At 39.9% G+C, this 20,809-nt stretch overlaps 1 pseudogene; it reads left to right on the top strand.

Moving 5' to 3' along the window:
* The first annotated feature begins 15,396 nt into the window (after positions 1-15,396).
* LOC106971655 (nucleoside diphosphate kinase B-like) lies at positions 15,397-16,761 on the top strand (annotated as a pseudogene).
* The last annotated feature ends 4,048 nt before the right edge of the window (positions 16,762-20,809 follow it).

Below are 20,809 nucleotides of genomic sequence, written 5' to 3'. Positions count from 1 at the left end.
GTTACAAAAATATATCATTTGTGAAAAATCAAAGCCCAAGACCTGAGCTTTACATGACTTATATGTTATAGGAACCTTAAGCATATAAGGTAATGAATTCATATAAAAACTAATCAAAATAATTTAAACCTTCAGGGATCTGGCAGAACCACAGGAAACTGCTCAGTAGAGACAATTCCACCACCCAGGGCCCTTGAGAAATTCACAGCAAAAACCATTTCCACTGAAGATGAGTTCACAACCAAAGATCCACTTCACATGATTTGATTTGTAACACTCAGGAAGAGTTGGTGGCCACAACAAACAGGAGACTCACTATTTCAGAATTGGAAATAATTTCACAAAATGAAGGATGGTAAGAATTTAATTGTTGCTCTTACATAGCCTCATTATGGGACTAATGTATTATCTAACTGGGTTTCTGTTACTTATGGAGACTCACTGAATTCATGTAAGTGGGGAAATAGATCACAGCTCATATTTCAAAACAAGAGCACAGCACCTATGATCTGACTAGCCAAGGTAATTGGACTCTCACAATTTGGAAAGTGGAATTCAGGCTTCCTCCATACCCAGGGATTCTCTTAGAGTCAGAAGCATGGGTCTCAGCCATTTGCTATATCATACCTTGCTCCAAACGGATGGGAGTATTGTGATTAGGAAGGAATCATCATGATGCAGGAATGGAAGATTTTTCTCTCCATGTTTCTCTCCATGTGTTCTGTCAAAGGGAGGGTAGAAATGTATTTTCCAAGTTCATTTGTACCATTATTCTATGAACTGGAAAGAGAATCAAGCTATACTTGAACTAATGGCTTATTTTTTTAAAAATTTTATTTATTTCTGAGAGAGAGAGAGAGAGAGAGAGAGAGGAGCATGTACGCACACATGGGAGGGGGAGGGGCAGTGAGAGAGGGAGAGAGAGAATCCCAAGCGGCTCTACACGAGCCCAATGGGGCTTGAACTCACGACCGTGAGATCATGACCTGAGCCTAAATTAAGAGTCAGACACTTAACTGAGCCATTTAACTGAGGCTTATTTTTACGTATAAAAGACAAATACATGAGAATCACTTGGTTAATAATTTTAGTCAAGCTGTTTATGTATGATCTCATGAAAAAATTTAAATACATTGTTAATGAATTTGAAGAGTAAGTACTTTGAGAGCAACCAATATTTAAATTTACACGTGAACATTTCATTCCACAATCATTCTTTGTGCTTAAAGCATAACTTGCCTGGGTGGTTCAGTTGGTTGAGTGTCTGACTTTTGGTTTCAGCTCAGGTCATTATCCCAGGGTTGTGGGATCAAGCCCTGCATTGGATTTGGTGCTGAGCATGGAGCCTTCTTAGCATTGTCTCTCCCTCTGCCCCACTAACCCTGCTCTCCGCCATTGGCACTTTCTCTTTCAAGGCAAAACTTGCTATTAAATTACTCAGTTGTTTCCCACTCTGACAGCAAAGAATTAGAATATGTTACCAATGCTACCTGAGACAATTATACTTCTTGTTATTGCTGAAATGCTTATGACCCAAATATAGAAGAATTTCAACTTTTCTTCATTAGCTGAAGAACACTTAAATAAATTTCTCCATTCCTTCTTTTTCAATGACAGAAACTTAAAAACAATTTGCAGGCAAAGCAAATGGCCTTGGAATTGGTTCAGGATAATTGTTCAGTCATGGGATTAGATGGGCTAACTTGTTTTTTAGGGTCTGCACCACCCTCTCCATCCACTGTTCCCCCAGATCATGGGGTCATTCACGCTGCTTCCCTGTCCTCACAACCCCAACATATGAGGCATTTAGAGGTTTACTGAATCTGGTTTCCCTGCAAAAACAAATACATTTATTACTATAAGTAAATATTTTTTAAAATAAAATATCTTTAAATTTTTTTCTTGGAAAATATTTTACTAATTTACTGAGAGTACTGTAAAATTAGTCCTTGTTTTGTTAGAGGTAAATATTAGTTTTAAATATAGGTTGTGGCTACATGTCCATCTAAGGGGATAAGTAAAAAAAAAAGTTGTTATTTACATAATGAAATACTATTACTGGGCCTCCTGGGTGGCTCAGTCGGTTGGGCGTCCGACTTCGGCTCAGGTCACGATCTCAGGGTCCGTGAGTTCGAGCCCCGCGTCGGGCTCTGGGCTGATGGCTCAGTGCCTGGAGCCTGCTTCCGATTCTGTGTCTCCCTCTCTCTCTGCCCCTCCCCCATTCATGCTCTGTCTCTCTCTGTCTCAAAAATAAATAAAAAAAAAGTTAAAAAAAATTTAAAAAAATGAAAAAAAAGAAATACTATTAACTAACACAATGAAAGGACAAGAGCACTCTTAATATATGGATACAAAAATCTCTGAGATATATTGTAAAATGAAAAAGCAAAACAAGTTGCAAAAACAGTGTGTATGACAATAAAATATTAAGCACCGATGAGAATGAATAAATTACAACCACATTTGTCAATAGGGAAGAATCTCACAAACACAATGTTGAGCTAAAAAAACAAGAAACAACCTTATGGAATAATATCACTTATTTAAGGTATACAGACTACCGCATTTATAGAAAGTATACAGAAGCAGAAGTATGCTGTTAAAAGCCAGAAGAGAAGAGTGAATACCTTTGAGGGATGAAGTGACTGGAAAGGATATTGAGGGGGATGCAGGGGTTCAGATGATATTTCTTTTTAATTCCAGTATCATTAACATACAGTATTGTATTAGTTTCAGGTGTACAATATAGTGATTCAATAATTCTATGTGTTACTCAGTGCTCATCATAAGTGTTCTCTTAATCCCCTTCATCTATTTCACCCATCCCCCCATCCCCCTCCCCTCTGGTAACCATCAGCTTGTTCTCTATAGTTAAGAGTCTGTTTTTTTATATGTCTCCTTTTATCTTTCTTTTGTTTCATAAATTATATATATATATATATATATATATATATATATATATAATTTGTGTGTGTGTGTATATACACACACATATAGTACATATATATAAATATCTTCTTTATCCATTCATCTATCAATGGAGACTTGGTCTGCTTCCATACTTTGGCTATTGTAAATAATTCTACAATAAACATATGGATTCATATATCCCTTCAAATTAGTGCTTTTGTATTCTTTGGATAAATATCCAGTGGTGAGATTACTGGATCATACAGTAATTCAATTTTTAATTTTTTGAGGAAACTCCATATTATTTTTCACAGTGGCTGCACCAGATTTCATTTCCACCAACAGTGCATGAGGGTTCCTTTTTCTCTACATCCTCATCAGCACGTGTTGGTTTCTTGAATTTTTTATTTTAGCCATTCTGACAGGTGTGAGGTGACATTTCATTGTGGCTTTGATTTGCATTTCCCTGACGATGAGTGATGTTGAGCATCTTTTCATTTGTCTGCTGACCATCTGTATGTTTTCTCTGGAGAAATACCTATTCATGTTTTCTGCCCATTGTTGATTGGATTATTTGGGGGGTTTTGTGTTGAGTTTTATAAATTCTTTATATATTTTGGATACTAACTCCTTACTGAATGTATCAGTTGCAAATATCTTCTCCCATTCAAATGTCTTTTAATTTTGTTGGTTGTTTCCTTGGCTGTGCAGAAGCTTTTTATTTTGATGTAGTCCCAATAGTTTATTTTTGCTTTTGTTTCTCTTGCCTCAGGAGACATATCTAGAAAAATGTTGCTACTGCCAATGTCAGAGAAATTACAGCCTGTGCTCTCTTCTAGGATTTTTATGGTTTCAGGTCTTACATTTAGGTCTTCAATCTATTTTTAGTTTATTTTTGTGTTTGGTGTGAGAAAGTGGCCCAGTTTCATTCTTTTGAATGTAGCTGCGCAGTTTTCCCAAAACCATTTGTTGAAGAGACTTTTTCCCTTGGCATATTCTTGATTTCTTTATTGAAAACTAATTTTCCATATAATATGGGTTTATTTCCAGACTCTGTTTTGTTCTACTGATCTATGTGTCTATTTTTGTGCCTGTACCATACTGTTTTGATTGCTACAGCTTTATAGTATGTCTTGATAACTGGGGTTGTGATACCTCCAGTTTTGTTCTTTTCCAAGATTGCTTTGGCTATCTGGGGCCTTTTGTGATTCCATACAAATTTCAAGATTATTTGTGCTAGTTCTGTGAAAAATGCTGTTGGTATTTTGATATGGATTGCATTGAATATATAGATTGCTTTGGGTAGTATCGACATTTTAACAACATTTGTTCTTCCAATCCATGAACATGGAATGCCTTTCCTTTTCTTTGTGTCATCTTCAGTTGCTTTCATCAGTGTTTTAGTTTTCAGAGTACAAGTCTTTCACCTCCTTGGTTAAGTTTATTCCTAAGTATTTTATTATTTTTGATGCAATTGTAAATAGAATGGTTTTCTTAATTTCTCTTCCTGCTGCTTCATTATTAGTGTATAGAAATGCAACAGATTTCTGTACATTAATTTTGCAGCCTGTGAGCTTACTGAATTCATGTATCAGTTCTAATATGGTTTTTGTCTTTGATGGTTTCTATATATCTGGTTTTGGTATCAGGGTAATGCTGGCCTCATAGAATGAATTTGGACCTTTTTCTTCCTCTTCCATTTTGGAATAGTCTGAGAAGAATAGGTATTAACTATTTTTTAAATGTTTGGTAGAGTTCACCTGTGAAGCCATCTGGTCCTGGACTTTTGTTTCTTGGGAGTTTTTTGATTAGTTATTCAGGTTCATGCACTTTATGTATATTATATTTCAATTAAAAAGTTTTTAAAGTATCTGTAGGATGCTACCATTTGTACAGAACACATCTCTGGAAGTACAATAAGAAACAAATTGTCTCTCTGTTTCCTGTGAACAAGCAAACTAAATATTAAGGAGAAAGACTGAGCAGCAGGAGGGTAGAAATGAGAGGACATTTTCATGTTATACCCTTTCATACTTTTGGATCACTTTAATGTGTTCAAAAAGTTAACTTCTTTTCCAGTAGTTTTTTAAAAATTATTTTGTTAAGAGTAAATTTACACTGGGCATGCTGCCCAGAACAATTATGTTTTTGTAAATACAATCTTTTATTTGGGAATTTCCTAGAGCACTCAAAAGTGCATCATCCTAAACTGTGGCTTGGGGCATACCTTTATTTAAAAATTGCTGCACTCTGAGCTAACTTGTTCTCTAGGTGAAGAATATACTACAATACAAATTGTCAATGTAAAAAAAGATTTTCACAACAGAGTCTTAAGCTTCTTAAAATTGAGGAAGGAATGGTTCAGGCAATGCAGACTGTTTCAAGAAACTGAAAGGCAATTGGGATTCAATTTGTAATGGAATTTTACACTATGCCCTCTAAAAAGAAAAGCTTGGGGCACCTGGGTGGCTCAGTTGGTTAAGCAGCCGACTTTGGCTCAGGTCATGATCTTGCGGTCCGTGAGTTCAAGCCCCATGTCGGACTCTGTGCTGACAGCTCAGAGCCTGGAGCCTGTTTCAGATTCTGTGTCTCCCTCTCTCTGACCCTCCCCCGTTCATGCTCTGTCTCTCTCTGTCTCAAAAATAAATAAATGTTAAAAAAAATTTTTTTTAAATAAAAAGAAAAGTTTGCCCTGCTCTCCATATGCATTTGAATCCATTAGAAACCCTGGCAGACAAGTTTTGTACACTGTGTACACATGTCTGTGTATCCATGTTATTTCCAATTTGAGTCCAAGCTCCTTCCATCAACAAGATCTTCATGTACCATGTGAGTTGGTGGGGGGAGGGGGAGCCATCTGAAGTCTCCATGACTTCCATGCAAGGCTGAGGAATACTTTGGAGAGAACTCTTCCTATAGGAAGAAGAAACAAATGGATCAAGCTTATGCAGAGGAGAGATGTACTTTCAAGACGGGTTTGGTGGCTACTACTTGGTTTAGTGTCTCAGCCCAGGATCCCCACATATTTGTGTCTGAGTCTTCTGGGGGAGATAACCTAAAGAGCTTTCAATTAAAGAACACTCATCCAATTTAAAAAATAAAACAAAAGTACTTATGTGGGATGGTGGGAGAATATAAGCAACACTATTTGTATTTGTTTCCTAAGACTGCTGTAAAAAATCGATCTCAAACTGGTTGGCTTCATATAACAGAAAGTTATTGTCTCACGGTTCTGAAGGTCAGAAGTCTGAAATTAAGATGTCAGCACGACTGCACTTCCTCCAGAGGCCCTTGGGGACTGCCCTAGCATTTCTGTGCTTGTGGCTGCATCATTCCAAATCTCTTTGTCTTCATGTTGCTTTCTGCTCTATATGTCTGCATCTTCTCTATAGATCTATCTTATAAGGATACAAATGACTGTATTTAGGGCTCACTGTATTTAGTGCAGGATGAGTACTTCCTCTCAAAATGTTTAACTTAGTCACATCTACAAGTTGTGTGTAAAGACAGATCCTGCCTTTCTGTGAAAAATGATAATTTGTTCATCCTGGATTTTTTGCATTAATTTTGATTTGGTAAAATACTGCATTATTGTTCATCTTGATCACTGAATTTTTGGACCTCCGCTTACTTGCCTCACCTTAGTCCTTGCCCTGCAGGGATCTCGTTTTATAAAACCATCTGGGAAGTTTCCTTCAGTGACCTTGTCTATCGCATTGTGAACAGGAATCCGTTTAGGAATTTTTCACATAACTTTTCAGGGACATAGCTAGCATACAACAAAAAGCACAGCTCCTCTATTTTATTTCTTGGTGTTTGAAAGCCTGTAGATGCAATCTAGTGCCTCCCGTGCCTCAGGGTCCGGTCTCCAATTCCAAGACTACTGCTTCTTCTCTCCCAGTTCTGAAACTCCTTCTCAGCCGATGGGCAGTATTTATTCTGAAGAGAACTTTGTTTAACCCTGAGAGGGAATTAAACTCAAGTTCTATAAAAACAAAACATTTTTTTTTAAGTCTCCCTATTTTAGTTTCATCCTGGTCCCTGGTATTTACTCAAAGTGCTTTCTTAACAAACTGGTCTGACAGAAACTGATACTGCAGGAAGCTGAAGCCCAAAACAAACAACCATATTAAAAAAAAAAAAAAAAAAAGTCTCTTAGGTTCAGCCTGTGAAGAGCTGAACTGGCTTCCAGCAAGTAAAATCCAGTTCTTTGCAGGAAACCCACCCACCTCCCTATCTTATCACAGAACATCAAACCCTGGCAGTTAGCCCCTGCCCCTCCACCCCAGCTTTCCATTGTTAATGCTCTCTCCTACTTCAATGCCAAACCAAGGCTCATGCCAGCCTTCACTCTGTGCCCTGCCCTTGATGGCCTGAGCTGGGGTTTCACACTGACATGCTAAAGGAGACTGGTCAGGGTGACAGGACATTCCCCAGCTACTTGAATGTTTGGAGTGCTACGTTGAATTCTATCAAGCAGCAGATTAGTAAGGCAGGTCAGTGGGGGAAAACATGATAATATAATTTGTACTTGTACTTTCTTTTTTTTTTGAGGGCGGGGAGGGTAGCCAACAGAGAGAGAAGGGAACAGAAGATCCAAAGCAGACTCTGCACTGACAGCAGCGAGCCTGAAGTGGGGCTTGAACTCACAAACTGTGAGATCATGACCTGAGCTGAAGTTGGATGTTCAATCAATTGAGCCACCCAGACAGACGCCCCTTGTACTTGTACTTTCTTAAAAACAAAACAAAATGAAATGAAAAAAAAAAAACCATCAAAAACCCCAAAGCTCAGGTTCTGCTTAGAGATCTCAGGACTTGCCCAAAGATACTCATCCAGGTGTTTAACAATGTCCAAGCCCTGTCCAGCCCTACCTGCATCCCTTTCTCCACCCATGGCTCTCAGATAGTTTGATATGCTGGTGCTGCCTATAAGGCCTTGGTACAAGGGACCATGCTAGACTATGTCTTAATATGTACCTATGGAATAAGCCCCCAAAATGCCAGGATTCTGTCTCTGGCCTGTTACACATTCTGGGTCTTTGGTCATTTACATTCTATTGAGCCCAAGTTAGTGTGAGATACCATAGGCATGACGTTTGAAGCTGGCCCCAGGCTGGGCCTGGAACATACTGTGTAGATCCAGAACCAGCCTGAAAGATCAAGTTGGCTGGGATTGGGTGGTGAAGTCTTGACAGGCACTAAGCTGGCTGTTCTCCATAAGGCAGAGCACAGTGCACCACAAAGGGCAGGAGTTGGGTACCCTGGATGGGTTGACGTGTCAGATTATCAGTGAAACTAGAGGGTGTGGGAGCCTCTTCCCTGCCTCCTCCAAGCTAGCCACCAGGTCTGTGTACTGGTCTTGTATACAAAGCTGTTCAAATAGCAAGGTCACGGGGTATTTTTGCCCCCTCTTGCTAATGCAGGGTCCCAGCTCCCTGCAAGATCCTCCATGCATGTCTTTTTTTTTAAGGGAGGGAGAACATGTGCATGTGGAGGAGAGGGAGAGGAGGAGGGAAGGAGAGAGAGAGAGAGAGAGAAAGAAAATCCCAAGCAGGCTCCACACTCAGCCTGGAGCCCAACACAGGGCTCCATCCCATGACCCTGGGACTGTGACCTGAGCCAAAATCAAGAGTCAGACACTCAACCAACTGAACCACTCAGATACCCCCCTTTTTTTTAACTTTTAATTTTTTGTATATGTTTGTCATCTGAAATCTGGTCAACCACAGGGAGTTTCTTTTGGGTCCCTATGATCAAATCAATTCAGTTATAGTGTTACGTCCCTGAACTCTGTTGTCAGTGTATTGCACTGTTACCCTGTGCTGCTTAAGTGCAAGTAGGGGAGAGCACCTTGTCCTCCAATTTAGATTTTACTTTGCTATTCACATGTGGCAGTAGTGTGGTAGGCCAAAAAATGGCCCTGTGGATGGAATGGAATCTGTGAATTTACCTTATTGAGAAAAAAGGTTTTAAGCACCTACACCTGCAGTTGTATCAGGTGGAGGTAAGGCCACTTCTCTGAGATGATGAGAGATGGAAAGAAATTTGTAGGTAACAGCCCCCATGGTGCCCTCATCAGTCACCACTTTGCTAAAAACTACCCCATCCCTTTGTCGACACATAAACACCTTAATGACTGCCCATGAATTCAATGATTATCTAGAGGTTTTTGTTACATGTTCTTGATATCTCTATCAGTGTGGTCTGGATTAATTTGAAAGCCTCTCTGAGATGGACTTTCAAATGACATGGATGGTGACCCTCACAAAATGACATGTATGGTGACCCTCACAAATGATGGGGATGATGATCAGTGGCATCCTAGAAACCACCAGAAGTAGAGTAAAATTGTTTTCATCAAACCTACGTGCAGGACGCTGTGTGGTGAGCAGGGCAGGGACCTGGGGAGTACAGCGACAGAAAAGAAAATCGAAGGCTAAATCCACCTTGACCCTATGTGTGAGCTTAGATTGACATTCTCAAGAAGTACCTCTGACAAATTTACTTTCTTCTTTGTTTCCTTTTCCCCAGGGGATAGGAAGTGCCCCTCCCTGGGTAGACAGTGCTCCCCTGGAGTACCAACTATGCAATGATGAATGAAAGAGTGGCATGCTGGGTATTTTCCATTCTATCCCACTGGATCTGCTTTCCATCCCACTTCGGGCTTTAGGGGGGCTGATCTTTGAACTTGATATAGTTGAACTATATCAACAAGGATCGCTGGTGCCTTGACTTTGAGTTGGGTTAGGAAAGTGGGAGCCAACAGCAGAAGATCAGAAGTGGGAGAAGACAGAGGTTGAAGTACTTAGTCCACTGGTTCCCTTCCTGCTGGGCTTCATTGACTGTGTTCCTCTGCTAAAGGCCCAAGCTGGTTGATCCCTCTTCTTCTTTTTTTTTTTTTTAAATAATTTATTGTCAAGTTAGCTAACATACAGTATAGTCTTAGCTTCAGGAGTAGATTCCCATTATTCATCACTTACATACAACACCCAGTGTTCATCTCAACAAGTGCCACCTTCAATGCCCATCACCCACTTTCCCTGCCCCCCTCCCAACCTCCCACCCACATCAACCCTCAGTTTGTTCTCTGTATTTAAGAGTCTCTTATGGTTTGCCTCCCTCTCTGTTTATAACTTATTTTTCCTTCCCTTCCCCTATGGTCTTCTATTAAGTTTCTCAAATTCCACATATGAGTGAAAACATATGAAATATGTCCTTTTCTGACTTATTTCACCTAGCATAATATCCTCCAGTTCCATCCACGTTGTTGCAAATAGTCCCTCTTCTTAGCTGCTCTGTCTGAGCTTTGTAAATTTTTTAAATGTTTATTTTTGAAAGAAAGAGAGAGCATGAGCAGGGGAGGGAGAGAGAGAGACATGGAATCCAAAGCAGGCTCCAAGCTCTGAGCTGTCAGCACAGAGCCCATTGTGGGGCTCAAACTCACAAGACGTGAGATCATGACCTGAGCTGAAGTCCGGCATTTAACTGACTAAGTCACCCAGGTGTCCTTCTCTCTGAGCTTTATAACCCCTTTTCTTTAGCCTCTTTAGACCTTGGGGTGAAGTTCTAGGCCTGGGGGCTGGGCGCGGGGGTGGGGGGTGTTGTCTCAGCATCCCTTGTTGGTTTCCCTTAATGCTACCCACGCCTTTGTAAATAGGCTTGTATTAAATCTGCCTCCATTGCTCTTTGTTGGTGTTGCATCTGTCTGTTGCAGGATCCTGACTGATCTAAGTCATAGGGTGCCTATCACCCAGCAAAGGGAGGACATAGTCCAGGCCTCAGGACCCTTGGCTCTGGAAGTTCCCTTTCCAATTGGAGGATAAAGCAATGCTGCCTGGCTTTTCTTAGCTTTAGATCCTGTTCACAGTCAGGTACACCTGTGAATGAATGAGCTGCAGAAAGTTTTAAAAATGGACTATTGCCATTAGCATCATTAGCAACTCTGTCTCTTTGGATTTCAAATATTTGTTCAAGAATGAGAAGTTTGGCCTCTTTCCCTAAGATACCCAATCACATAACACTGAGAGAGGAAAGCCCATAGTGAGCAGAAATAAATACAGCTTGACCAGTTTTGTTACCATTAAACTTTCTGCCATGTTTTAAAACACTGAAAAGAGCAGAGTTTTCAGGCCCCAGGCAAGGTGCTCTGTACCTCTGCAGTTGAGAGGATGACAGGAGATGATAAAACATCAGAGGTCCCATCTGCATCCACCTATATCTTTAACTTGGTGTCCCATATCTAATGGCTCCTGCAACATGCTCAACACTTATGCACTAGTTCTCTTGCTGGCTGAGGAATGTATACAATCAACTTTTTACACTGGTGCATTAAAAAAAAAAAAGGCAGAGTGGTAAGTTTGACATGGCAGGGGGATGGTGGGCACCAGCCAGCACTGAAAAGCAGTGGAATCAGGTGTGTAGGGTCTGGGCCATCAGAGCTCCCTCATCAGTGTTAGCTCAACCTGAATGAAGGCAAATCTTCCGGAGCAGAAGCCAAGGAGATTCTGATCTCTCTCCAGAAACAGTGCCCTTCTTAGTTGTTTTCACTCTTTCTCTTTTTTTTTCTTTTTTTAACTTTATTTTTTATTTTTTAAAATTTATGTCCAAATTTGTTAGTATATAGTGAAGCAATGATTTCAGCAGATTCCTTAATGCCCCTTACCCATTTAGCCCATTCCCCCTCCAACAACCCCTCCAGCAACCCTCATTTGTTCTCCATATTTATGAGTCTCTGTTGTTTTGTCCCCCTCCCTGTTTTTATATTATTTTTGTTTCCCTTCCCTTATGGTCATCTGTTCTGTCTCTTAAAGTCCTCATATGAGTGAAGTCATATGATTTTTGTCTTTCTCTGACTGACTAATTTCACTTAGCATAATACCCTCCAGTTCCATCCAAGTAGTTGCAAATGGCAAGATTTCATTCTTTTTGATTGCCGAGTAATACTCCATTGTATATATATAACACATCTTCTTTATCCATTCATCCATCGATGGAAATTTGGGCTCTTTCCATACTTTGGCTATTGTTGATAGTGCTGCTATAAACATGGCGGTGCATGTGTCCCTTCGAAACGGCACACCTGTATCCCTTGGATAAATGCCTAGTAGTGCAATTGCTGGGTCGTAGGGTAGTTATATTTTTAGTTTTTTGAGAAACCTCCATACTGTTTTCCAGAGTGGCTGCACCAGCTTGCATTCCCACCAACAATGCAAAAGAGATCCTCTTTCTCCGCATCCTCACCAGCATCTGTTGTTGCCTGTCACTCTTTCTATCTTTTTAGCCAGAGTTCTACAAGCAATAATATCAATAGACTTGTTTTCTTTTTCTTTCCTAGAATAGCACTGAAAGTACTATTGAATATAAATAAAAGTGGACCATTTGGCAAAATTAATCTAAGTGATAGCAGTCAAAATAGTGAGTACCTTCAGCTGGTAAAGAGTATGTGTGTGTGTAAATTCAAGCAACACTAGATTTTTGCACTTTACTGAATGTAGATTATAACTCAATTTCTTTTTTAAAAAAGGGTCATACAAGACAAGCTACCTGATAATGATACTGTATATAAATAAGTCTTTCCTTCTACTTCTAGATCTACCACAGATCTCCCCTCTATACTGCTGATCATTGACAAAAACCCCAATATGTAATTCGCTTGATATAATTTTTAAAAAATAGTTATGGAGTCACAGGAAATCACAAAAAATTATATAGGGAAGTCCTGTGTGCCTTCCACCTTCCTCCCCCAATGTTAGCATCTTGCATAACTATAAGATAACATCAAAACCATGAAATTTACATTAGTACAACCCACAAAGCTCATTTAGATTTTATCAGTTATACATGCATTCTTGTGTGTATGTGTGTGTGTGGTTGTATGCAATTTTATCACATGTGTAGATTCATGCAACCACCACCACAATCAAGATACAGAACTGTAACACCACAGCACTTGATAGGATTTTATTTTTATTTATTTTTAAAAAATTGTTTTTAATATTTATTTTTGAGAGAGAGATAGAGAGACAGAGCTTGAGTGGGAGAGGGGCAGAGAGCAAGGGAGACACAGAATCCAAAGCAGGCTCCAGGCCCTGAGCTGTCAGCACAGAGCCCAACGTCGGGCTGGAACCCACGAACCATGAGATCATGATATGAGCTGAAGTTGGACGCTCAACCGACTGAGCCACCAGGTGCCCCAGTTGATAGGATTTTAACAGGAGAAAAAGTAGTATTTATAGTCCTCCTCCATCTCCTTCAAAGAAGAACGATCCCTTGGTTTATTTCCTGTTCTGTAATGATGACTGGAGAAAACAGAGACCTCTTGTTTCCCTTGATGACTGTTACTGCTCCAGGGGTAAGTGTGCAACCTGACTGGGTATTTGACCCAATCAAGCAGAGCAGAGGAGGAAGAGTATGTGGTTGGGAGAGACATTTTCACACCCCTCTTTAAGGTACACCAGGTAAGCCTCAATAACTGTGTAACTGTGTGCAATGCTGTGTAACTCTGATGATCCTGGCAGATAACTTAAAACCCTAAGGAAAGTCTACATTAGGATGAAGCTGAGGACAGCATAGTTGAGGAGTGGAAAGAGCCTGAGTTTTTGAGGACATCATTGAGAAACTGGACCACACCATTACTGGAGCCCATCCTAACTCTAGACTTACCCTCCAGGGACACTGTGAGATCTCTTATTGTTTAAGTCAGGGTGTTCTGTTATCTTACAGTCAGAAGCAAGACAGGGGCACCTGTCTGGCTCAGTTGAAAGAGCATGCAACTCTTGATCTTGGGGTTGTGAGTTCAAGTCCCATGTTGGGTGTAGAGATTATAAATATATAATCTTTATATATATATATTATATATAATATATATAATATATAGTTTACTATATATATTTATATATAATATATTGTTTACTATATATATTTATATATCTATAATATATAGTTTACTATATATATTTATATATATAATGTATAGTTTACTCTATATATATTATATATAGTAAATATATAAACTTTTTAAAAAAAAAACAAAAGCAAAATAGGGGCAGTCGGCTAAGTGACTGACTCTTGGTCAGCTCAGTTGGTTAAATGACTGACTCTTGATTTTGGTTCAGGTCATGATCTCCTGGTTCATGGATTTGAGCCCCACATTGGGCTCCACACTGGCAGCATGGGGCCTGTTTGGGATTCTCTCTCTCTCTGCCCCTCCCCTGCTTATGCCCTCTCTCTCTCAAAATAAATAAACTTTTTTTTAAAAAAAGGCAAAGTAATATCTAATAGTGAAAAACTGAATGCTATCACCCTAAGTTTAGGAATAAGACAAGGTTGTCTGCTCTTACTACCTCTATTCAACACCACTTAATACTGTTAAGATGGCAATACTCCCCAGATTGATCTACAGAGAATCCACCCATTCTCTGTCAGAATCCTGGCTCCCTCTTGCAGGAATTGGTAAGCTGATCATGTGGAAATTCAAAGGACTCAAAATAGCCAAAACAACCTTGAAAAAGAAGAGCAAAGAAGACTCACTGATTTAAAAACTTACTACACTTTCTATATATGTCTCCTGAGGAAAGGGGGGAAAAACAGAAATAAACTTTTGGAACTTCCTCAAAATAAAAAGCTCTGCACAGCAAAGGAAACAATAAACAAAACTAAAGGACAACCTATGGAATGGGAGAAGATATTTGCAAAGGACATGTCTGATAGGGTTAGAATCCAAAATATATAAAGAAGTTATAAATCTCCACACTCAAAAGTGAATAATCCAGTTTAAAAATGGGCAGAAAACATGAATATACATTTTTCCGAAGACATATAGATAGCCAACAGACACATGAAAAGGTGCTCAACATCACTCATCATCAGTGAAATACAAATCAAAACTACAATGAGATATCACCTCACACCTGTCAAAATAGCTAAAATCAACAACACAAGAAACAACAGGTGCTGGTGAGAATATGGAGAAAGGGGAACCCTCTTGTACTTTGGTGGGAATGCAAACTGGTGCAGTCACTCTGGAAAACAGTATGGAGTTTTCTCAAAAAGTTAAAAATAGAACTAGCCTACAATCCATCAATTTCATAACTAGGTGTTTACCCAAAGAATACAAAGTTACTAATTCAAAGGAATGCCTGCACCTCGATATATATAGCAGCATTACCTACATTAGCCAAACTATGGAAACAGACCCAGTGTCCACAGACTGAAGAATGGATAAGGAAGATGTGGTGTATATATATATACAATGGAATTTTACTCAACCATAAAAAATAATGAAATCTTGCCATTTGCAAGGACGTGGATGGAGCTAGGAAGTATCCTGCTAAGCTAAATAAGTTAGAGAAAGATAAATACCACATGATTTTACTTATATTTAATTTAAGAAACAAATGTTTCTTTACTAATACTAATAATACTAATAATGTTTTACTTATATTTAATTTAAGAAACAAATGAACAAAGGGGGAAAAAACATAGGCAAACCAAGAAACAGACTCTTAACTATAGAAAACAAACTGGTGGTTATCAGAGGGGACGTGGGGGCAGGGGGAATGGGTGAAATATGTGATGGGGATTAAGGAGTACACTTGTTGTGTTGAGCACCAAGTATTGCATGAAAGTGTTGAATCACTGTATTGTACACCTGAAACTAGTATTATACTGTATGTTAACTAACTGAAATTTGAATTAAAAACAAAAAAACCTGCTGCAAACTTCAGTAATCTAGACAGTGCAATACCAGCATAAGGATAGATACATAGATCAATGAAATTGAATTGGGAGTCCAGGAAAAAATGCTTATATTTATGGTCAGTTGATTTTCAAAAAGGGTGCCAAGACAATTCAATGGTAATAGAACAGGCTTTTCACCAGATCATTCTGAGACAAATGGATATTGACATGCAAAAGAATGAAGCTGAATGCCAACATCATACCATATACAAATATTAACTCAGAATTGATTAAAGACCTGAATGTAAGACCTAAAACTATAAAACTCTTTTGGGGCACCTGGATGGCTCAGTTGGTTGAGCATCTGACTTCAACTTAGGTCATGATCTCACGGTTCATGGGTTCAAGCCCTGCATCGGGCTCTGTGCTGACAGCTCTGAGCCTGCAGCCGCCTTCAGATTCTGTGTCTCCCTCTCTCTCTGCCTCCCCCCACTCATGCTCTGTCTCTGTCTCTCTCAAAAATGAATAAACATTTAAAAAAATAAGAAAAATAAAACTTCTAGAAGAAAACAGGTACATATCTTCATGACCTTGGATTTGGCAATGATTTCTTATATATACAAAACACAACTACAAAAGAAAAAAATAAATACACTGGCATGCATCAAAATTAAAAACTTTTACCTCCGCTTGAACCAGTTCGAGCCCTGCCAGTTCTGTCATGGCCAACATGGAGCACATCTTCATTTCCATCAAGTCAGTCTGTATGCAGCATAGGTTGGTGGGTAAGATCATCAAGCTCTTCAAGCAGAAGGGATTCCACTTTGTGGCCATGGTGTTCCTTCAAGCCTCTGAGGAAGCAGCATTGCAATGACCTGGAAGATTACCCATTCTTCCCTGGGCTGGTGAAATACATGAACTCAGGACTGGTGGTGACCATGGTCTAGGAGTGCTAAATGTGGTTAAGATGGAGTGAGTGATGCTTAGGGAGACCAATCCAGCAGATTCTAAGCCAGGTACCATTCACAGAGACTTCTGCATTCAAGTGGACAGGAACATCACTCATGGCAAGGATTCAGTAAAAAGTGCTGAGAAAGAAATCAGCCTATGGTTTAAGCCTAAAGAATCAGTTGACTACAAGTCTTGTGCTCTTGACTAGATCTATGAATAAGAGGTGGACAAAGCATCAGTTCCCTTTGGTACCACTTGGGAGGGAGCTCACACCTGAAGTGTGGAGATTACCTCTTCACATTCAGTGCATTAAAACTTCCTATCCAGAAATGTACCACCTGAGTTCCCTCCTGGATTGAAGGACTTAGTCTCCCAGATGCTGGAAATGTAGCAAGAAGACAGTGCTCAACTGTCAGCCCTATCTAGGGATTGCCTTTGATGATTAAAACTGCCTTGCCCAAAGTCAGCTTCTTTAAAGGACAGCCCACATTCAATGACTAATCAACACAGGGGTGTAAAGGCCTGACCCCTCATTCCAACTTGGGACAACTCTGCAGAATCATTTCAGATCCAGATCTCCCTGTGGGGTTGGTTTGAAGCCTTTTTCTGTGTCTGCATCACAACTCTATTTCTCCCTTTGTTCAATCCTGCTTCCTTTCCTTCCCTTTCCCAGGTGTTGATCCCAAGACTACTGTGATGTCCTACACACACACACACACACACACACACACACACACACACACACAAGCATTAGCATGTGGCCAGTGATGCTTCTTGCCCCTATTGCAAAACATCAAGGGCATTAAGGAATAGGTAGCTGAAGCCTCTAGATTGCAAAGTCAGTGGGACCAAGGTTGTCCTTATAGGATTTTTTCTTTCAATATTCTACCAGTGTATGCTGCATACACACTGGTTCCTTTACCAGTGAGCACATAAATTAAACCAATAACATCACACCCACACTAGAAAGGCAACATTCCTCTTTCAACAACTCTCTTCATGCAGATCCTTATTATCAGGGAAGGGAACACTTTCTTTATTCTTTGGAAAAGAATTCTTTCCTTGTTTGTAAAAGGGAATAAATAAACTCTGCAAGCAGTTGTAGATTCAATGAGTTAGTGTAAGTGACCAGCATGTGGTAAGTACTATGCTTACCAAAATAAGAAATGAGAGTATTTCTGCACAGCAACTTCCTTTCTTATCCCAGAAGGACTCCCAGACTTAATGGTTAAAGTTCTGCAGTTTCCCTCTGTGGGAGGAGAGTTGCCTTTGAGACATCATTCTTTGAGACATTTACCTGCATGTGTGGGGGAGGCTCTCTCCCATAAATGTGTTAGAACACTCTCTGTGCTCTATGATAATGCATATTGCATTCCTCCATGATGGGACCTATTACAACACCATCATAGAGGTATGTGCTTTGTGATTTTTGAAAGGGGCGGATTTACAGTACATGAAGTTTCTTAGGCTTATTTGTCCATGAAATCCACCCTCTCCCTTTGTTGTTGAGTCATATCTGGGAACTATTTATTGTACAGTGTCCTATTGAACACATTTTTGGAAACCGTGATCTCTTCAAGGTGATTGTTTTAATCTAGGAGAATATTTTTCCCAAATAACTGCAGGCTAGAAGTTAAACAGAGCCAGTTTGTGGCCATGACGCTAATAGTCTAACTACTCTTTATTGAGCACCTGCTAGGTGCCAGGTATTGTCCTGAGAGCCTTACAAGCATCACCTCATTTTACTCTCTTAACAGTCCTTATAGAGATGGCCATTTTAAAGATGAGGAAATGGAAGAACAAAAAAGTTAAATAGCCTTCCAAGGTCACACAACAAATAGTGGAGCCAAGATTCAAATCCATGACTTGAAAGTCCATGAGTTTCTATTTCTGGCTTGAACATGGTGGTATAAAGGTAGTTTTTCTCTTCTTCTCTTCATTGCAATCAGCCAAAAGCAACAAAGAGTTGGAGAAACAAAGATACAAAATTCTTTTTCTTAGAAAATAGGAGATAGCTAAAACCCCAGGTATCCACTTCATTCAAAGGATTGCCTAAAGCAATAAAGGTTAAGTAAGGGGGCATGTGGGAGCAAGCAGAGAAAAAAACCTACAGCAAGAGAACACAGTGACTGTGTATCTCAGAAAGAGCTGGATGCAACTCTTGAAATAGAAAGAAACCTAACTTGCTTGTTTGCAATATTGGGGCAAGCATGCCTCACTGGTACCAAGAATTTCCCTGGGACCCTGTTTGGTATTAAAAGACAAAGATGAGCCTTCCAAGGAACCAGATGCTAGCCATATTTGTAAGAATTCTGTCTCTGTAGGAGCACAAAAGAGTCTTTGGGTTGCTAGAATTTCACTGCTGCTTACCTTCATTGCTTCGGGAGAAGCAAAACTCAACAAATTCACTTAAAACCCCAAATCAAGAATAACTCCCCTACACAAACTTTCAGTAAAGAGTTCATCAAGACAAAACTCATCTCCTGCAATGATGCAAATTAGAAAATAAACCAGTACAAGGAATTCTTCTACAAAGATCCTCTAAGGAAAAAAAAAAAGTGAAAGAAGGCAGGAAACCAAATGGTAGACAAAGAAAATGCACTGGACTAAGTCTCTGTGAAGCAAATAATAATGGTGATCAAATATTCCATCATGAATCTGTCACACATAATGAAGCAATTGCCTCTATGGAACCAGAACATAAAGCAAACAACGCTAAAACTCAGGAAGGATACCGTGAGATGATAGGATGAAATGAAGTGGCCGAGCTCAGATGTCAGTGCCAGCCCAGAGACAAAGCTCATGCATTCATCTGCATACAGTACTGGTAGAAGCCAAAAAAGATGATGATAGCAAATGCAAATGGTAGGCTTTTCTTGTGAGCAGAGCAGGATTAAAAGGTATATTTGGGACTAGGTGAGCTTACCTCTAGAAATCCAAGGTGGTCTGCTCTCTATAGTTTTTGGTCAGCTTAAGGGCTAACTCTAACTACAACTTTCAACAGATATCATGTATTCATAGATTGTGCCAAAGTCCCTCTTGGCTGTCAAATTGTTGCATGGTGAATTTAATCTAAAAGAATCATTACTGAAGGGTGCCTGGGGGGCTCAGTTGGCTAAGCATCTGCCTTAGGCTCAGGTCATGATCTTGTGGTTCGTGAGTTTGAGCCCTGAATCCGGCTCTGCACTGACAGTGTGGATCCTGCTTGGGATTCTCTTTCTCCTCTCTCTCTCTGCCCCTATCCTGCCTGTGCTCTCTCTCTCTCAGAAAAAATAAATGAAAAAAAATTTTAATTAAAAAAAAAAAAGAACCCTGCCTGGAGTGCCTGGCTGGCTTAGTCAGTAGAGCATGCAACTCTTGATCTAGATCTTGGGGTCTTGAGTTCAAGCCCCACAATGGGCATAGATTACTTGGAAAAAAAATCATGCCAAGGAATGATTACTATGGGTAAACATAGGAATTCTTAAATCCCTTTACACACACACGTACGATAGACAGATGGATAGATAGACAGACAGTGAGACATAGGTCTTATGTATCCTGTAAACTAAATGCGTGGGCCTAGGCCTTTCCCACCAGAGACAACAAATAATGCTACTTTTCCTTCTCATTGCCCTATTATCTTAAGCCCTCATTTAGTTTGTCTTTAGGAAATCCAGTTTTGATACTCACCAAATACCATGGAAATTTCTAGAAAATTTTGACTTGCTTCCAAAGTCCATCCCTTGGTCCCACACCTCCTCAGCAATGATCAGTCCATCTCTGAACCATCTTGGGCTACTATTTGCTCTGCCAGATCCTTCCCCCCGAGGGTCCTAAAATGCCCTCCTTCTGGTTGTTACTACTTTCCCTTGAATTGTTTCATCCCAACAAGGCAGAGCCCCATCATTTCTACAGAGTACTAACTGAAACCAGGCTGTGGTGTTTAACAAAGATTTTCTGGAAGCTGGTGGTTAACTTGAGGGAATTGCAACATAGGCCTAGAATCTTCACAGGCCTTGAGGCTTCCACACAACTCCTTTGTGGAGCACAGCTTTGCTTAAACCCCAGCCTGCAATCACATAGTGAGGCCACTAAACTTTACTTCTCTCCTGACCCCATGAGTGAGTCTTTGGGTACATGTTCTTTGCCAAAAATCCAGGCCAAAGTAGAGGAAGGAGCTGCCCCAATTGCACCTGTATAAAGCCCCCTTCCAGCAGCCTTGTCTTATGTTCCAGGACCTACCTTTTCCCCAGACTGATTGACAATAGAAATGTCCCATTACCAAC

The sequence above is a fragment of the Acinonyx jubatus genome, chromosome B1, assembly GCF_027475565.1.
Source record: "Acinonyx jubatus isolate Ajub_Pintada_27869175 chromosome B1, VMU_Ajub_asm_v1.0, whole genome shotgun sequence".
Taxonomy (NCBI): domain Eukaryota; kingdom Metazoa; phylum Chordata; class Mammalia; order Carnivora; family Felidae; genus Acinonyx; species Acinonyx jubatus.
Note: the sequence above shows the minus strand (reverse complement) of the source record. Positions and strands in the feature narration are given on the sequence as shown.